Raw genomic sequence first — 15805 nt, forward strand, 5'->3', positions numbered from 1 at the left:
ACTTGGCGTGGTTATCTCCAGAGAAGTGTCTGGTGTGGGAGTCTGCTGGAAGATGGCCTTGGAAGGCCCTGGAGCTCTGCCTGCTTCTGTGCACTGCCTCTGTGTGCTGTCAGTCCCCACAGGCTTCATTTTGTCAGCTGAGGAGTGGTTTTTGGTGGTCCACCTGTGCAATTTGTAGTGCAGCTGTAGGGACTAGCTGCAGGCCCTTGCCATGGCAATCCTGCTGTGCAGGAGGGCAGACAAGCCAACTACATACTCCTCATAATGGCTACCCCCTCCCAGTGAGTATTGCAGCTTCCCCAAAGACTGCTTGCAGGCGTCCCTCCCCCAGCCCATCACCAGATAAAGGCAAAACAGAATTTGTGCATGCAACAAGCCACATTGGCTGCCTGTTTGATATCTCTCAGGCAGACAGGGCACTGGGAGTCTACTGCTGCCTTTGCTGGCCCTGCCTGGGTTGGATGGCTCAGGCTGTCATCCTTTACAGCAGTCACCTTTCCCCACAGCTTTCTTGACACTCAGTGCTTTGCCCTGAAAAGAGAGATATGCAAATTGCTGGAACATGTCTAGCAGAAGGGGCACACAGGCTTGTTCTCTGCCCACACAGGATGCATAGGTAGCAGAACAGGTAGAGTCTTCCTCCATGCAGCCAGGCAGAGGATGGAGGACCACTTCAGGTGCTGCCTTTGCTCAGTGCCCAGATCTGCTGCCCTTCCCCATGCCAGAGCTGCTAGAGCCAGCTGAAGGTCCCTTTGAAGCCTGCATGCCTTGTATTTGTGCCCGCTGGAGTCCATGCACAGAGGCTGTGGCTGCTGAAAAGCAGCAAGATCAAACTCACGCTTGTTAGGTCCTCTGCTAGAAAGCTGGTGGCCCAGCAGAAAGGCCTGGCAATAGGCAGCCTTGCAATGCAAAGGGGAAGTTCTGGAGACCTCCTCTGTGCCAACAGGGCATCTTGATGTAGCTCCAGCAAGGGCCTTCAAAGGAGTAGAAGGCACCCACCATTGCTGGAGGGAAAGCCCATGAGAGGACAGAATGGTTCAAGTTGGAAGGGACCTGCCAAGGTCACTTGTCAAATGTTCAAGCTTGAGGAGGCTCATGGTAGACCATCTTATCCAAGACTACCTCCAGACAGCTTTGAATATCTCCAAGAATGTAGAGTACAGCAGCTTTCTGGGAAATTTGTGCCAGTACATGATCACCTCATAGTAAACAAATATTTCCTGATGTTGAGGAGGAACCTCCCCTACGTGTTTCAGTTTGTGCCCAGTTCCCCTAGTCCTGTCACTGGGTGCCACTGGAAACGGCATTTTCCCCTTGCTGTCACACCATCCATTCAGATATCTGTACATCTTGAGGGGATCTGTGCTATTCTACAGGCAGAAGAGTCTGAGCTCCATCCACCTCTCCTCTTACGGAAGACACTCCAGTTCTTTTGTTACCTAAGCATTTGGCTGCACTCTTTCTAATAGCCCTGTCTCTCTTCAGTAGTGGGGAGCCCAGAACTAGGTGTTGTGCTTCAATGTGGCCTTACTCTGTGCTAAGCAGAGGAGAAGGATTATCTGCACATTGGGGAAAAAATTGATCAAAGACCTACATGAACCAAAGAGTCTCCTAATTTGCAATAACACTCTGATCATGTATCCTTGCTTCAGATAGCATAGAGTTAAACTCTTCTCAGAAGATGGGATTGAGACTGTGTGGTGCTTAATCTCCAGCTGGGCTTAAAACCACAACATCTCCATCAAAATTGAGCTGTCACAAGCATTAAGAGCAGTAAGCCTTGAGTGAAGCAGTAGGATCAGTACTGTAAAATGAATGGAATCGAAGTTTTTCACAAAATGTGTGTGGTCAAATTCTTATTACTGTAAATGAAAAAATTAGCATAAATTCTGCCAGAAATGGCATCTGATATGCATATTGTGCCTGTAGGAGAAGGATAGAGGGAATGAAAAAGAGGAACACAACAAATTTCCAGTTAGGTTTTCTATATTGTACCCATTCTTCCCAGCTGACTGCCCCTTTGGAGTCATAATTAAGCACAAAGATCTTCATGAAGCAAATAACTGGCACTTAAATAATTTTGCCATTCCAGATAGCCTCCAACTCCAGTGAAAACATCCCTCACTGTCATCCCCTAATTCACTTTTGCAGTAACTGGGGCACAAATGTACCATTGGTTAGAAAAAATTTTGTTCCCTTTCCCTTCCAATCCTTTGCCAGCAAGCTTGGAAAGCTGTAAGTGGAACTGCCAGTGTCAGTTTACCTTAAGTGTAGTTGTCAAGAGACACTTTCTATAATGCCCTCAGAGGAAAGAAAATGAGATTTCAAAGATCATATGCCCAGTGACCATGAACTCTAGAAGAGAGTTTCTCAGCAACAGTCTCGTACTACAGCAATAGGAGTCTAATTTGATGATAAAACACTCTGAACGATACACAAACTTGAAAAATGCAATAAGGACTCTTCCAGTTCCTTAAGATTAAGGAGGACATATTTTTCCTATTCCTATTTTAAATAAATAACAAATTTAAAAATCTGCTATAGTTACAGCAAGTTTTTCTGAAATTCTGCTAGGGCATGCAGAATTTTACATTGAAACCCTCTGTGTTAAGAAACCTGAATAAACAGCAGTGATGTTTTAGTGTTTTTGGAAAAGCAGAAGTCACCACTTCACATTGGGAAGTAAGAGTTAGGGGAATCCACAGGATAAAAAGATAGAAATAGGAGTGAAAAGTCAAGCATTTAGATTATGCACAGAATCTAGGAGAGAAAAAAGCACTGTACTTAAGTATTACTAACCATGGTGACAGTGAGAATTTTTTTAAGGAAGAGAATAAGGGACAACTGAAGGAATGCACAAACTGAAGGAAGTTTCTATCTGAACAGAGGAAAATTTTCTTCACTTTGCGGGTGATTAAGTTTTGGAACAGGCTGCCCAGAGAGAACATGAAGTCTATTTATCTGAAGATAGTCAAAGCAACCTGCTGTAGGGAAACCTGCTTTAACAGGGGGGTTGGATTAGATAATCTCCAAAGGTTCATTCCAACCCCAACCATTCTGTGGTTCTGTGGTAGGAATGAGTTTGCGTGATAATGATATAATGTAAGATTCCCATTCTTGCAACCTTGGTTAAATTCCCAGCTGGTGCATCAAAAAGGTCATAGTGGGTTGACCCCGGCTGGATTCCAGGCACCCACCAAAGCTGCTCTTAACTCCCCTCTGTAGCTGGACAGGGCAGAGAAACTATAATGAAGAGCCCATGAGTTGAGATAAGGGCAGAGAGAGATCACTCATCAAATAATGTCAAGGGTGAAATGGATTGAAATGTGGATATTAACTGAAATAATTACTAAAAAATCAGTGCAGGATAATGAAAAGCAAAATAAATTTTACAAACCCTTTCCCCCCATCCTTCCCTCCTTCCCAAGCTCTACCTCCTCTCCCCAGGTGGTGTGGGGAGACAGGCAATGGGAATTACAGTCAGTTCATTGCATGTTTCTGCCTCTGTTCAGGAAAGAGTCTTTCCCCCACTCCAGCATGGAGTCTCTCCCACAGGAGACAACTCTGCATTAACTTCTCCAGTGTGAATCCGTCCCATGGAAACAATTCTCCACAAACTGCTCCACCGTGGGTCACTGTTCCGCAGGGTGCAGTCCTTCAGGCACAGCCTGCTCCAGCATGGGTCCCCACAGGGTCACAAGTCCTGCCAGGAGTCCAGCCTGGGCTCTGTCCACAATTACATCTGTGCAATAACTGTTACTTAAATGTGTTATCCCTGAAGCATTACCACCAAGTTTGATTGCCTCAGCCTCATCCAGCAGGACATCTGGAGCCAGCTGGAACTGGCCATCCAGACATGGAGGAGGCTTCTGGCAGCTTCTCACAGAATCCAGCCCTGTAGCTCCCCGCTACCAAAATCTGGCCGCATAAACTCAACACATTTTGATACTGACAGAGAATAATGCCAATTGTATGTAACATATGTCAGTGTCTCTTGATTAGATTTTAAAGGTTTAAAGAGAGAGGGAGAACAACAATGGGGGGGAGAATTTTTTACCAGCTACATTTTAGTTTGGTTGCAGCAAATTTTAATTTTACTGTCTATAAATAAATTATGTTATAAGGATGCAATAAGAACACGTTATTATGCTCTAAAAGTTGGTCTCTATACATTACAGGTCCTGCACTTCTATCTTATTGGCTTTATAGTGTTTCAAAGCTATTAGCTCCTGATTTCCTTTTAAGATAATAGACTACAGTAAAGGAGTACCAACAGCAATTACTTTTTTTTAGCATGGTGTTAATCTCTGAGAAAGTACTTTGTAGGTAATCAACTGCCATTCCAATTCCACACTACTTCTGTTGAAATGGTCTTTTGGCTTAACTGCATTTCCTAAAATTATTGAGACCTGTTATCCATTGACGTATCATTTTAATAGAACATCATGATATCATTTAGGCAAAACTTTGCAAAAGGCTTTTTCTCTGATTATTGATAAAGTTTGTCAAATTAGTCAGTCTAAGAGACAAGTAAAATACGTTTGTCTCTCCTGGAACTTCCTCTTGTTCCCAGCTCAGCATGTTGGCAGGGTATTAATATTGCCACTGGGGTGGTGCCCCAGGGAAGACATGCTGTCACACATTAAGCAGGACACAAAACCAAGTACACAGCTCCCTTGAGAGAGGTGATGTGGTCAAGTGCTGGCACAGGTCATTAGGCAGACCACCTGAGATCTTCTCTTTAATTTCAGACTTTTCCTCAATCAAACGTAGTCTAGGATTTACTGTAACACTTGGCAGCATAGTTTGGGTTGGGTGTGTCTGAAAAAATGTCCTGAGAAAAACATGGTCCAGCCTGCAAAAAATTACATTTAAGGGGAAAAATAAATCACTTTTGTGTTCAAGACAAAGAAGTCTAGTATGTTCAGTTCTCCAAGAGAGAACTGCATATTCAGAAACAAGATGTTTTTCATTAAAAACAAAATAATAATGATCACTATAGAGGCAATTTATCTAAGAGACTTCTATGTGTTGATCAATACGATTGCAAGATCTTCCTGCTTTTTTTTGCACCATTTGAGAATGACCCTGCAGCATGTTTCTCTTGTGCTTGTCCTCCCAAAATGCTGTTTACTTCCTCAGTATTTCAGTCATCATTGGTTTCCACATCAATCCTGGAGTTTCAAACTGTTGTTTGATTTCCTAAACACCTTCTCTCTTTGAGGTTGCTTCTCAGAAAGCCCCTCAGCTGGGTGATATGAAATGCAAGATAGAGGAGGCAGGCACCTTAGACTGCCTATTTTACTCTCCCAGGTCGGAGAGGGGGACTGCCACCCGAGCAGTATGTTTGTGTGCGCAGCACTGGGGAACCCAGCCCCGATGTTTGTTCCCATAATCTCAAGTTCTGTACCCCACTGTCAAGGCACAAGATAGCAGGACACACATGAAGCCCAGCGATTGTCCTGTTTTTTGTTTCTCTGCTCCATGTAGCATGGGTGCCATGTCCCATACCAGCCCAGTGCTTCATGTTTCCTTTCCCAATACAAACAGGGGTATCAGCTTCCTCCCAGCGAGCATCCACAGTAGTTGTCTGGGAGGTTCAGGGAGTCAGGATGTCATGGAACACCCATGGGAGGAGCATACGTAAGGAGGTAAGCGGATGTAGGAGAAGAGCAATTTCCAGTGGGTTTGGGAAGGGTGACTGTGTGATCTGATGGAGAAATCCTGTAAGGATTTGCACTCTCTTACCTGCAGTATGGGCACCTCAGCCTATACTGATGCTGTCAGCCTCCTCCCTTGTGAAGGGGCAAAGCTACCTTTGCTACTCTGCTGAAGGGATCAGATTGAGTTACTTTGTGCCCTTCCCCAAGAAGCAAATTTGGCTGTGCCTACATTGCTAGGACGCCCTGTCCCAGGACTACCCACTGTACTGCTCCTCCATCTTGTGGCATCCCAACCCAGAACTTTTTGTACCTGAGAAGAAATTAAGTCCTAAGAGCAGGAGTTTTAGGTAAGTTACTATCACTTTCTTCAGCCTTCAATTCATATTTCCCATTGAATTTTGGGAACAGGCTGCCCTTTTGTTACGGAAGTGAAGTAATTTCATCAACCCTTCTGATGCTACATGATCTATCCAGCTATGACCGTCCAGCTGTTGTGAACTTGGTTGCCACTCAGTTTAATTGAGTTGCCACTCAATTTATTCCATTTCAAATTAAGCTACGCAAATAGCTCAACTGATTCAAAAAGACAGGAAATAACAACTATTACTTGAACCATATTAAAGACACCTTGTATGTGACAATGAAGACATTGAATTAGAGTCCTGAAAGAGTTCATTCCTATTCTTTAACTTCAATTCTCATCACCATTTACAAGCATTCACCATAACAGATTGCTTTGCTTTATCATAGTGATGTCAATAATATGAGGAAAATTAAAACCCAGGATGATTCTATCTTCACACCAAGACAGAAGAGTACAAAGAATAGGAAAGAAGTAATTGAGTCAGTGTTTGCTTTTACCTATAGCATGAATTATTTTGAAATACATCAAAAATTACTAAACCATTTTCAGAAAAAATATTGATCATCAACCTGAGCCCACACAACATAACCATATCAGTTATACATGTGGGGAGCATCCACACACTACCTCTGAATCTTATTTTAAGTTTCTCTGGACTTCTGAAGTTCCTGTGAGTTCATTTTGTTTCTTCTTTTTTCCTGATAGTCACCAGTCCCCCTTACCAGTTTTCCAGGTTTATGACCCTTCTTCAATGTACAGAGATATTGCAACGGCAGGAAAGCAATTGTATCCCCTGTGGCAGACCTGCTCCAGGGATGTCTACCAGAGCCACTGGACCTCATGGACATATTAAGACAACTGGGGTAGATTTTGGGATATCACAGTTTTCTTTTGGGTGCCTTTGTCAGTAGTCAGAATTGGGTTGGAAGTATTTCACACATTCCATCACACTGATAACAACTGCAATACCAGAAAGAAAATGTAGGATCTTTTTTTTTTTTTAGCCAACTTCTATAAAGCCTCTTCATCTGAGAGTCTTGTTACAGCAGAAATGTGGTTTATAACAACACAAAACTTACACAAATAGGGAATCAGAGAAAACCTGATGCAGTTTGGCCCACTTATTCTCAAAGACATTTGTTTTGTGTTCTTTACACAAAACAATTTTTTTGTTTATTTACATTTTTATCTAATATATATCTATATTTATTTATCTAATATAAAGTATATATAAATATATAAATATTTATAAATATATATAAATATAAATATATATTTTATATATTATATATTTATATATAAATATAAATATTTATATTTATATATATAAATATATGAATATATATAAATATAAATCTATATTTATCTAATATAAAGTATATATAAGCAAAAATACTTACCTGCCAGAACAATGAAAATCAAGAAAAAAGCGATGCTTCTTTTAATTAACAGCAGCCTGCATTTAATAGCCATTTACAGCCTAGTTCCTTTCCCTTAGCATCTTGCAGATTTAATTCAATGTTCTTACATATTTAACTGAGATAGAGAGCATATGTTTTATCTTGTTTTGCTGGTCTGCACACACTGTTGAGTTCACTCTCCTACCTTTTCTTTTCCAGCTTTTTGTATAGACACAATGTGTTAAATATTTGCGAGAAGGACATATTTACATGGCTAAAAGCTAAGTGCCAGTGTCCCTTCCTCCTTGTTTTCTCAAGTAGTGCCACATGTTGTCACAGTTTTATCATTACGCTTTCTTAAAGGCCTTTTTCAAAGTAGGACAAAACTCAGTTGGTGAGTTGTGTTTCTAGGAGACAGCAAGAGGTTACTGTTTCATAACAGATGTGTTACATTGCCCCTAGTTTTTCTATAACATGCGTGTAGACTATTCCTGACATATCCTAAAAGACAGACCACATTCTACCAAAACACTTATAGCCAGAGCTAATTGGAAGATTTGATTTGCTCTAGATGATTTTCAGTAGAACTCTGTACAGGAATCCTCTCCTATTATTTTTGGATCAGGTTTTTCTAGATGTCAGCTAGAAGCTGAATCAATAGTTTGGAAAAATACGCTCAGACATATGCTTTTTTTCTATCTGCCTATGTTTTAAAGCCAAATTAGAATTTTGAAGCAGCTCTTTTCTGTTTGGGTGACAATGCACTTTTCATCTGAAACCATATTTCACCAAGTAGATCTAAACTTGAAATACCTAGATGCACACTTGTTATTTTGATTGGCTCTTCAAAGTGATATGAAATTACACATTATTTCATTAGTGATAGGACAAGAGAGAATGGTCTTAAGTTGAATGATAAGTTTAGATTAGATATCAGGAAGAAATTCCATACTGTAAGGGTGGTGAATCCCTGGAACAGGCTGTCCAGGGAAGTCGTGGATGCCCCAGCCCTGGAAGTGTTCAAGGCCAGGTTGGACAAGGCTCTGAGCAACCTGGTCTAGTCCCTTGTCCATAGCAGTGAGACTGGAACAAGAGGATCTGTAAGGTCCCTTCCAACCCAGACCATTCTGTGATTCTGTGATTAAAAGACATTGATGGATGTTGGTGGAGTGCTTTCCTCAGTAGATAATACAGACAGTTTCAGTAGGCTTAGGTGACAATGCACTTTTCATCTGAAGCCATTTCCCATTTCATGCTATAACATATTTTGTTCGTTGCAAATTCACAGAACTTACTCCACATAGAGAGGTTGAAAGTAAAGTAACAAAATGTATGTCCTCAGGACCCAACTGAATCCCTGTGTCTGCAAACTTGTGCACTGCTCTGATCCAGAGGTAAGCAGCCCTTAGTGGGGCAAAAGTTGAACATATCCTCTGTCATTTTGTCTCTCTGATGTATTATCTGCTATATGCCCAGGATCCTGGATTTGTCTGAGAATAGTGCAGCAATAATGGTGTCCCACCAGCATACACCTCAAGTCACGTCTCCTCAGTTGAGTATATTTCTTAGACTAGTATTGCCAATAAAGAACAGCAACAAGTATTTGCAACCCTAGGTTGCAAATTCCTCCTATTTGTTCCAAGATTTGACAAAGCCTTAAGTTTTGTGTGCTGCAGAAAGTCAGCCCCTAACAAGTTGGACCAAGTAGGACATTTTATAATAAGGTGTTTCGTTTCTGCATGGCTGTCTGTCAGGTAATCTTGGCATCCTAGAGGAACACAGAATCTCTTCTGAGGGCACAAAGAGTAGCTTCCCACCTTGGGAAGTGATGCTGAGCACTACCTCTGGCATCAAACAGAAGATTCCTCATTTAGACAGTACGGGTGTTGATCTGATAAAAGGCCATTAAACTCAGCTTGCAGGTATCTTTTCAAATGTAACATCTTTCATTTGGCAAATACCAAAGTCTTTAAGAGCTGCAGATAAAAAAGGCAACAAAAATTATAGTAGGATTACTCGCTTTTTCTTAATTCTTTCATCTTGTTTTATTAACCTCTATAAAGGTTCATTAGATTTGTTCAATCCCAGAAATTTGAATAGATACTGTTAAAGTTGTCAGTGGAAAATAAATCTGGAACTCCATACACTAGTGATACCACAAGACCTTCAAAGGACCATAACAACAAAATTTCCCAAGGGCATACCTCTTGATAGACACAGCATTAAGATTTCTAAGCAGGAACTGATGACCACCTTTTAAAGGTGAAACTGCAGTAAAAATGCCAAAGTGAAGGACAGCGTCCTGGGTATAGATCTTTCTATAGCACACCTCACCAGGCCTGTCCTTTCTTTTTCACCTGTATTGCAGGTGGTCCAAGTACCAGCTCAGGCCAAAGTCTCTGTGTCTGAGTGTAGATGAACAATCCCAGTCTGTATTTTTTTTTAATTAAAATCTTTGATATATTCTTTCAGAAATACTATGTCAAATATTTTTTCTTGAAGGACTCAGTCAAGGTATGACAGACCTTCTGAAATCAATACTTTCTGTACATTTCATAACCACATGAAATATTAGCATATGGAAACAGATATTCTCATTAAAGCATCCAGTCTCTGTCCTTGTTTTCCATCATATTTTCAGCTGTGCTGCGTATTCAAAGTGCTGTTTTGCGTTAACTACAGTTGGCTTTAAATCTTTCTGAAGCACGTTCTTGCCCTCCTAATACCTTCTTTTGCTACTTAGCCTTTGGCTTAATTAGCCCTTAACAGGACAACATTAGAGCTGGGAATAGATTCTTGTATGGTATTTATTTCATTTATTTTTTCTTTTGTTTTTAAGTGTGTATGGGACAAAAAACCCAGGCCTGGAAAGGAAAAAATAAAGCAGGGCATGTTTGGAACTCTGTACCCCACTGTCACACACTAACAGAAGAACAGAGAAGTAGGATACAGAGATAGAGAAGGAGCAAAACATGCACTATATAAATTAAATTGAGTTTGGGTTCATACATTCTGTCCTACTGAATGACTTCCATCCCTGGTAATTGTAATTCATTTCCTTTCTACAGGGTGGAAATTGCCCAGTAACAGCAAGAGTGAAAAGGTGGGTCATTTTTTTACTGTTTCACAAAAGGCCTCTTAAGTGATTTGAAATGACTAGGTCACAGTGTCTGTATTGAAATACTCCAAGTATCACATTCATTTTTTTGAAACAGAAATTAAAACCTCAGACAGTAATTAAATTGGATGAACATTGATCCCTTGACAGACACCCGTTACCTGCTTTACTACCACAGCCACATACCACTCACAGTTTCATAACCAGCCACAAAATTGCTACACAAAATAGGTGGAGAAGGGTCATGCACAAACACACCTTCAACTGCTGGAATCCATACTGCAGAAGTAGTGCTTAAGATCTACTTGCATTTACTACATCCATAAAATCTGCATGGAGAACACACCCTGGGAGGAAAAAATTATTATCATTTTTGTTTACAGCCAAAGTAACTGGATCTTCTTCCAGTGTGTAAGTGTTGAGTGTTCGCAGTGTGCTGTGGTCAAAATTTTATCAGTTTTTAACCCAAAGCTTACACATTGAAGGTTAAATTCAGAACTGAAGTTTGCCTTTTGTGTTCTTTGTACCTAACATATTTTTTTAAGTTATTAGGCAGAAATTGATGCTTTTCTATTCCTGAAATATAGTTTTTTGCTTTCTAAGAACTAGAACTTTTATCACTTTCCATTGAAATACCTGAAAAGCAAAGGAAGGAAGAAATGTTTACCAGCCAATGGATGATACAGATACAAAGAAAGATAGACATTCCTTGAAACTTTTAGGTTATGAGTGGAAGCTCACAGACTGTAGTATCAGGAACTGAAAGAAGTTTCAAAAGGATAGGTAGACTAGTTACCATTTACACTCCAAAAAAATCACTTGGTATTATGTACAGTTTGACACAACATTGAAGAATCAAGATTCAACTGTTCAGTTCCTTCTTTCTTAAAAGCAGGTAACAAAACAGAAAAAAGGAAAACATTTTAGATGGAACAAGACAATTTTTGTATGTCAGAAGGCACTCAAGTTTGTTCCACTTACTTTTGTTAGGTAATCAGGAAGAACATAAAAACCCAAGTCCTTTCTGCTCCAGCAGTGTTAAACCCTGAAATGTTTTCTATGACTATGTGCTGTCACTGTTAAATATTGTGAGCATTTGCAGACACACTACCAAGAAATTGCGGAGGAGAGACAACAGTACACTCATGCCAGCAGCAGCCAGGTTAGAAAGTTCTGCCCTGGTTTGTTTTGTATTTGGATGACTCACATCCCCACGGAAACCACATCAATGAGAACATAAAAAAGAGCACACATGCCTATGCAGATGGATAAAGTATAACAACACATGTTGGTCAAAACTTCTCAAATGGTAAGATAATTTCTATAGGATTAAAATAAAAGTTACTAAGAGATAAAACTGCTAGGGATTTGGAGGAAATGGGCTTTTGGGCTATCTAAAAGAGTAAGGAGCAAAGGGCAGTGCAGCGGGAGATCCGGTTTCCCCTCCGTTTGTAGGGGGAAAACCCTGGGCCGGTGCTGGTGCATGCCAGAGGGACAGAGAGTGTGCCCTTATCCAACAGCGCTACCCCTCAGCCCACCTTCCACCCAGTCCCAGATGTATATTCTCTGCTCACCTGGGTAGAAGGAGGTGACTCAATCCTGGATAGTTCCAACAAGTTTATTGTAGGATCCAAAGTATAAGTAAAAATAGGGAAAAGTGGTGTGTTGAAGGAGCAGGAAAACAACGGCAAAGGAAGACACTGGGGAGCAACTCCAACTGTTGAGGGAGGGTCCAGAGTATATATATGGAGAGGGGTAGGAGGGGTCACAATACAAATGATCCAAGGAGGAGGGGCAAGGATGGAGTGATGGAGAACAGTCCAATGGAGAATGAGGAGGGAGCGGCTTCAGGGGAACAACCAATATTCTCTGACCGGGGTACAGAGAGTGTTCTGAATGGGGGTGTATATAACCTTTGTCATTTTCATACACATTAGCATAACAGTGGTAGGGTACTATGGGAAATTACTCAGCAACTTACCCTAATTAAACAACAGAACTCTCCCATGGCATTCCCATGCTAATTCTCCCACACCCATCACCCACAGGGAAGGGCTTTATGCTAACTTGCCATGGAGCAGGATAATATCAAGGACCAGATTATTCAACACCTTTGGTAAAGACTTAGAATAGGTGGTAAAAAGGGTGGTTTCTAAACAAGCTACTTAACTATTTGTAGTAGGGAAATGCCATGCCATTGGCAAAGAACTCTGTAAAGAGTTCACAAAACTACAAAAGTGAGGCCATGTGAGCTCCAGTTTGAATACAGATAATGCATCTAGGCAGAAATAACCTAACCCAGAGGTAGCAGTCATTGCAGAGAAAGGAGATCGCAGAATCATAGAATGCTGTGGATTGGAAGGAGACCTTTAGTTCCAACCTTTCCACTAGATGAGGTTGCTCACAGCCCCATCCAACCTGGCTAAACACGTTTGATGGAGCATCCACACCTTCCCTGGGCAACCTCTTTGAGTGATTCAGCACCCACACAGTAAAGAACTTCTTCATATCTAATCTATGTCTACACTTTTTCAGTTTGAACCCATTCCCCTTTTGCTTTCACTACCTGCTCTTTTAAGTAGTCTTTCCCCATCTTTCACATAAGTTCCCTTCAGGTACTGGAATGCCACAATTAGTCTTCTCTTCTGGCTGAAAAAAACCAGTTCTCTCAGCCTTTCCTTGCAGGAGAGATGCTCCACTCTCCAGTCAACTTGGTGACCTTCTCTGGATTTTTCTCCCAACAGGTCCATGTCCTCCCTGTGCTGGGACCCCAGAGCTGGATGCAGGGTTCCAGGTGGGCTCTCAGCAGAGCAGAGCCGAGGGGCAGAATCCCCTCCCTCCCCTGCTGCCCACGCTGCTTTGGATGCAGCCCAGGACACGTTTGGCTTTCTGGGCTGGGAGTGCCCATGGCTGGGTCATGTCCAGCCTCTCAGCCACCAGCACCCCCAAGTCCTCCTTCTCCCCAGGGCTGCTTTCCATCTGATCATCCCCAGCCTGGGTTGTCCCAACCCAGGTGCAGCACCTTGCACTTGGACTTTTTAAACCTCATGAGATTCCCATGGGCCTACTTCTCCAGCTTGTTCAAATTCCTCTAGAAGCAATACTGTCCTTCAGGTGAATGAACTGCACCACTCTGCTTGATGTCACTTGCAAACTTGCCGAGGGTGCACATTATCCCTCCATCTATGTCGTTGATGGAAAGATAAAATAACACTGGTCCCAATATGGATCCTTGAGAAACACCACACATCACTAATGCACATTGGGTTTCTGAGCCATTGACCTAATCCTCCTAAGAGTCTACCTGTTGAATCCATCACTCTTCAATTTAGAAAGAAGGGGGGGGGGCGGCAATCGTGTCAAAGGCCTTACAGATGTCCAGCCAAATGACACTTCCCTTATCCCCTGACATAGTCACTCCACTATAAAAGGCTACTGGGTTGGTCAGACAGGATCTTCCCTTGTGAAGCCCTGTGGGCTGTCTCAAATCACCTCCTCCTTGCGGCAGTTGACTGGACATTATTACACCGCTAGATTTTGCAAATTCCTTTTTAAAAGAACAAGCCCCATTGCTTTTAAAATACTGCATACAGTGCAATGCATAAGGCTTTGCAAAGTGTATCTGATAAATTATTTCAAAGCCCTGTCAGTCAGATGCAAAGTGCTATACACTGAGGAGTCAGAGAAGAAGCAATCAATTTTTCTGCTCCAAGCTTAATTTAATTTAATAATAAGAACTTCTTTACACGTACTACTAGCAAGGCCATCTTTACAAGTATCCATGTTATTCCATTGTACTCAATAACTGTAGTGTTTACTCTGAACTGACCAAGTCAAGCTACTTGTTAGAAGTTTGGTCTTTCTCATGTGATATCTCATAATGAAATCAATCCAGAGGACAGTGGATGAGCAATAGCAATTTTCTATGTAGTGTTCCAGCACTGGTGAATTTCTTGATATTGCGCCTGACGAAATATTAGTAATGTTACTTCAATTTAGCTAACAAAGTACAGAAGACTTTCTATACTTCCAAAGTGATAAAAACCAAAACCTGTTACAAAAGAGCTCCACAATGCTCTTTAAGATTTTGGGAGATGCCAAGACAGTTACAGCAACCTCACAAGCAAGTGTTGCTTCACTACCCTGTTTGGAATGGGCATAAGGAACAGGATTCCTTTCTTACCATGCACCTGTTGTAATTTGGAGCAGTTTAATTGACTGAATCTGATTACTTTTGTTAAGTGCATCTCTTGGTCATACCTTTTTATTTATATATTATTTAACATTATTATACCATTACATTCTCTATATAAAGCCTGCTTATTTTAACTCGGTCTATTAAATATTTTTATATGCCTGTCAGGTTTCATTCCTTTGAGAAAGGGGCAGTGTTTCCTATCTGCATAAGCAAGTACAAGATATTTAAAAGGTGCTTCCAGCTGAGCAGCAGTGAGCGCTTCCCACAATGCACATTTACCCTGCACCAGATGATGCCCCAGCTGAGATACAGTGCCACCTTCCATAACAGCCACCTTCCATAACAGCCACCTTCACTCCACCTTCCATAACAGCCTTCATTTTATTTTCTATTTGTACAGACTGTGAGAAATTAATGCACCATTCCAAGGTTCACATTTGCTATGGTAAAATTAATAGGTTACCTGCAACAGCTGTCACCATAAGTAAAAGAGAGAAGAATTTCTTTTTAATACTGCTTTGTCCAAGTTTGTTTGATCCCCTACAAGTGTCCTCTGAGAACATATAATTTATCCATTTTCCCCAACTCTTTTACTCAACTCAGAGTTGATTCAGCAGGCCTGCTGCCTTGGCTGATAACAAGTCATTTCTCCTGACCTGCAGCAATCTGCAATATGCAGGAAGTGAGTAAAGCAAATGTAAGCTTGCTAAGAACTGTGCTTTTCATCCTCCTGTCTGCTAATCCTACCTGATAAGATCTGCTGTTTCTGAGCACATGCTGCACCATAGTTTCCAGCCTGAGGAAAAATTTATGGGTTCTGTAGTCATAAATTTCATCTAACCATATATGCAAGGAGAAGCTTGTTGTAGGCACATTTTGAAGAGTGTGCACACACAGAATCATTAGCACAAAATCTTATTTTATAAATGTCATAAGAGGGACATGCACTGCCAGTACTTCTGAGCGCTTGAAGGCTGTGTTGCAAATATTAAACAACTACTGTGCTCTATTGAATTGCTACTCTGATATCTGTCACACATTCAGTATCACCCTATATATTTG

The sequence above is a fragment of the Onychostruthus taczanowskii genome, unplaced genomic scaffold, assembly GCF_017590055.1.
Source record: "Onychostruthus taczanowskii isolate IOZ18803 unplaced genomic scaffold, ASM1759005v1 scaffold149, whole genome shotgun sequence".
NCBI lineage: Eukaryota > Metazoa > Chordata > Aves > Passeriformes > Passeridae > Onychostruthus > Onychostruthus taczanowskii.